This window comes from Glossina fuscipes, unplaced genomic scaffold (assembly GCF_014805625.2).
Source record: "Glossina fuscipes isolate IAEA_lab_2018 unplaced genomic scaffold, Yale_Gfus_2 43, whole genome shotgun sequence".
In the NCBI taxonomy this organism is placed as follows: Eukaryota; Metazoa; Arthropoda; class Insecta; order Diptera; family Glossinidae; genus Glossina; species Glossina fuscipes.
The window spans coordinates 2,674,652-2,680,299 of NW_023998427.1; positions in this window are offsets into that span (position 1 = coordinate 2,674,652).

A 5,648-nucleotide genomic window follows, 5' to 3' on the forward strand; every position below is an offset into this window, starting at 1 on the left:
AGATAATTTCATATCTATTCTGAAAACACTTCTTGTCGAGGATGTTACAGTGTCCCGCCCCCCTACTCACCACCCATTTTACGCTTCACGTAATGACTAATGGAATGTGATAAAAATATTCAAATACGATCAGATACATATGCGTCGTCAATTCGAATGACGTTTCTCGTCTTTCACTTTTCTTAAACAAATGTTGAAGATTGTTTTGTACTCGCTGGTGGATGAGAGGAGAGATTCCACGTGGTTAGTTGTTAGACAACAATATATTTTCTAGTCGCCAAAACATCGTAAAACAATCGGCAACCGAACTATTCTATTTCGGTAGGAGGCCTCTTAGAAGATAAATGAGTTTCAAAATTTTTGAAAATTTATGTAACACAAGGAAATAATCGGATATATATTACATTAAGTTTTAAGCCTTACGAAGCTTACGATTTTGTCGGACAATTTTGAGTAACCCTTTTACGCTTTCATGCTCCGTCAACCATACATCAGTACATCATGGAAAACAGGTTTACTTATCTTTATCAATTTTCAATATTTCAGGATCAGTCTTAAACCCAGCTTACGAAGAAAGAAACAAATAAATAAAAAGATAAGAAGGAATTAAAAACACTTTAGTAAGCCACGGCCCAACATTAAATACCCTACATCACTTCGTTTAGTACATTTATTTATATAACGAATTTTAAAATTAATGCGTTAAATGAGAAGTGGTCGAACAAGTAGTCCCATCCGAACCATTTTCAACAGTGTTTGCCATTTGCCAAAAAAAAACGACTGTATACGAAGTTTCATCAAAATATCTCCAGAAATTGTGACCTTTCAGCTGAACACAAAAATGCAAAACGTACAGATAGCAGGCAAAAATCACTTTCTGAATCGATCGATATGATAAAAGATGAGTCTAACTTACGTCCATGCATACATCGGTAGAAACTTAGTATACCATTGCACCACAAGCGGCGTAAGGTGTAAGAATAGAAAAGACTTTTTCGCAATAAAGTTAGATTTTTTGTAGACCAGTTATAGTCTCCTACTGCTACCACTATGCAAACTAAATTATTTTAATAAAGAAGGCATCAATTTTTTATTGATGATAAGCAATTATTTAACTGTGTTAAGTGTAACTATTTATCTAAATGGCATCGGCACTGAACACATTGTATGGAACATGATCTAATTAAAACAATAATAGAACTTATTTAACCAACTTTAAATATTTGTTGGAAATGTGTTTGTAAGTGATAACAACGTACAAATGTACATTTATCATAAATTCAAGCGGCGACAACATACTGTTGTGATAAAAGGCTTTCTGTTGTGTTTTGTTATGTCGGAAAACGCAATGTAAACGTATGATGCTCGAATAATAAATGTTTTTATATTGCATTTTTCAGTCATAAATCATAATAATCATCCGGATGCTACTAATACTTTTTAAAACCATCAGGAGAGAATGCTTGTATAATAAATTTGTAGCTTCTTTAACACCATAAACAATCTCTACCCTGAACCACAACACAATACAAACAAGCTTTCAGCGAGCTCACATATGAATGACTATCCATATGTTTGCAGTTCTGTCTGCTCCAAGTTTTTGTAACATTTTTTTTCTCTTTTTTTTAATTATTTTTTACAACTTCACAACAATTTTATAAACAAAACAACACAAAAAAAAAAAAAAAAAAAAAATGAAAAAAAAACTTTAACATTACGCCCTACGTTCGTCTATTAATAAATGCTTTTGTGAAAAGTAAAGTTAAAAATTGACGTTAAGCACTTAAAAGTCCCCTCAATTTGGCGATTGTAAGTTCACCGCAGATCACTACTGTACATATGAATTTCATAAATACTTACGCCAAATCTTAAATTAACTTGTTTCTATAACGGAGCTTAAGTGATATAGTAGATGTATAAGTGAATTTTCTATGTTGAAATTATAAAATATACCTGAGGCTGTTTTGGGCATGCATAGCATATATAGAAACTGATGTTTGTGGGATACAAGTTATTTTAAATGAATTTGAATTTTATGAATTTTATGAAAAGTGCTGATAGTTTATTTGCGCAATTATAAATATATATATATATATATATATGTAATAGTTGATTGCATGTATTTTGATCAGCCACATTCATTCGTGAAAATGACAAAATAATGCGAAATCAATCAATGTACACAGCGATTAAATTCGACGATCTTCATCTTTCTCTAGATAAAATTACCTTTTCCCATTTAGTATTACTGAGTTATCCAGTGTATACAAACGCTCAAATCATGGAATGTTCATTTTCGACCTTCATTACTTTTGTTGTTTGATTTGAAGAAATCTGGTAGCAACGCCCATTAAGCACCCTTGGAAGCGTATAGTAATGCTGCTCCATCAGATCCCAATGTTCACTTTTCGCTTCAACGCTTTAAAAGTAGTGATTTTCAGCTCAAACTGTCAAAGAACTTTCGAACAGTTCAGCAGTTGGCGAATAAACTGTTTCTATACGTTTACACGCGATGGGAAAGATCCAAAAGGAGGAACAATGATTACTATAGGAATTAACTGAAAATGTCATGTCGAATCGTTTCAACATCGCGGTTTCATTGCTTGCCTGGCAAAACACAAAGCGTTTTTTGCCGCGCATTGTGACTGGCGACGATAGTACGACAATCCCAAATGCACAAAGCCATAGGTTAATCCAGCAGAGCCATCCTCGTCGACACAATCGTCGAAACAATATATTCATAGCTTTAAAATTTTGCTCTGCATATGGTGGACCCAGTAAATTGTAGTGTATCACGGTCTTCTGAAACCGTATAAAACTGTTACTGCAGATACCTATCGACGTCAATTGAAGTAATTGAACGATATGTCGTTGCAAAAAAACTAGCAATAACAGTTAACGGACGCAAAGTCATCCTCTTGCATGAGCCTCGGTCACACATTACAAGAGTTGTCAAGTATACACTGTTGCAGTAGGAAGTTCCGCTGCACCCAGCGTACTGACCAGACATACCATCCTCTGATTGCCACTTGTTCAGATCGCTGCAGCATAGGTTAGCAGACGGGCGGTTTCGAAATGGCTAAGGAAATGCAAAAATGGATCGATAATTGGATCGCTGTCAAATTAATACCGTCGTTTCGACTCGATATCGCCATGTTGCTACAAGCATGGGAAGTAGTTGGAGAAAGTGATATAACATACACTGATTAACATACATTTTTTCAAATGAGAAAATGATCAAAGTACATGCAAGTACCTGCCGCGAATGAGTACCTGCTGGTCTTTTGGCAAACGTTGAACCTTTTTTACCTTTTTTTAATGAAATGGAAAAAAATATTTCATTTAAATTAGTTTTCTTAGCCGAATATGAATCTTCTCCCGAAATAACTTGGGTTTTTCACAAAAGCTCCCAACTTTTTCATAATCTCATAAAAGGCCCATAAGAAGCTCCACTCGAGCAACACAATAATTCGCGCTAAGTAACGGTAATGTCTGATAAGGTATTAGCGAATTCTATATAAGACTATAACGCTGATCATGCTGAAGACTTTAGTTTAATTCTGTTAGCTCTACCTGGTAGCATTCTCTAGAGATGGTTTCGTTCAGTTGGAGCGCATTCATACGCTTAGTTCATACCTCGAATTGAGACAATTGGAACCATGAATATAATTCAGTTTCATGATCAATGTTAACAGTTCACCCTAATCTGCATTGTGTTCCTTTTTTCACTGGACGTTTTAAGTCATTCATTGTTTATGATCCGTCGCGATTCAATAGCACTATCGTTCGAATTAAGCGGGAGAGTTAATGTTTCCCATAAATTAACTTTTTTTTTTTTGGAAACAAAATATCAATAAAATGTTTAACTTAACTAAAGTAATTGAATCTAATCTATCTTTTTTAAAAAATTAAAGCCGACAGTCTCAGTTGCTAACGCTTATTCCACTTAAGTCATAGAATTTATTCCTTCCGTTTTAATAAATTATAATGATAATAACAATAATAATAATAATAATAAAATTATTTTCTTTTCTACAATACGACGGGATAACTTGCACTCCTACATAAAGATACTACTCTCGGTTGAGAAAGTAACGGTTTTATTTCACAATGGTCGCATAGTCCCTCTTATACTCTCTTTAAAAAAGAAAGAGTGATAGCTTGCTCCACGTCCAAAAAAGAGTATGCTCTCGAATCCCTAATGTAAGCCAAAAACAGTTTACTCCTTCAAAATGATAATAACTTAAATGGCAGCAAAGCATTCTAATTTTTCATTAGAATAAGTTATGATAACTTTTTTGATTATTTTCCAATTCATTGCGTTCTTGACAGAATTTTATATTCAAGTATAAGTAGTCAACCAAATCCCTGACAGCATTAATTCAATTTGTTAAAATGTCTCCACGTGCTCTCAACGATAAAATTTCATTTAAAGCAATAAAAAAAGAAACATGAAAATAATAATATTTAATAAAACGGAAGCAAATATGCACGTACTATACGGGGAGCAAAATCAAATCTTGAAATTGCGATGTGTTAAATGTGTAGAAAAATATGAAATTAAATTATCCGAAGAAATGCGAAGAAATCTGTATGTCGCGCGAGTAGAGAGTATGTATGGGAAAGAGGATAAGTTAACGTAGTCGACGTAAATTGAACACCTACCTACCTGCCTATCTACCTTCCTTTTTATTCCCTATGATGAGATGAGGAATGATGATAACAGAGAAATAAAGTTTAAAAAAATTATATATATATATATATATATATATATATATATATGTATATATATGTGTGTATATATATTATGTGCAAAAAGTTAAAATTAGCTCTGCTTACTGATTGAACATTAAGCGAGAAATGCTGAAGAAATATGTTATGATTTAATTTATTTATATCTGTAACAAGGTCGAATTTTAAATAGACTGATCTGATAGCCTCGAAAATCTACCAAGAATCGTTTCAATATAATTTGTCCAAGTAAATAGGTAAGTAAGCATTTCAAGTGTCAGATACATTATTTTCAAGGTAACCCAAGTAAGAACATTATAGTCAGGCAAGACCGATCATGGACTGCTTCACCTAGTACTTCTTGAAATCCCGCCCAAAACATGATGTGATCCCAATTTAACAAACTTAATTTACACCCTCAAAATTTTATTAGTTTTCATTTTCCGTCGTAAATGGTAGAAATTAGACTTTTTGTCCCTATGAGGACTTGCCTTTTATAATAACCCATGCATAGAAAGAGAAGAACCAGATCTGTCTGGTCCAAATTCCATACCAGTAATTTTTGTACTTAATTGCTATTGTGGATTACTCTCCAACGCAAAATATTAAAATTTAAATCTTCTTACTATTATTCGTTAGAAATCTTACATGGAGTAAGGTCCACAAAATAGAGCCTTGTGAGTTAAATTTGATTCGCTTCATTTTTATATCAAATTACTATCGTGAACATATTTTCATAATAAAACATTAAAATTAAGTCTTTCTAACGTATAAAGGTTTACATTTACTGAAAATTCTCGTCTGTGGTGGCACGTGGTCCAAACACGCTAAGATTGACTTCTTTGTCGATTTACTATTACGAATCGATTTTTACCATGAAATATTCAAAATTATATCTATTTACCATATAAAGATAC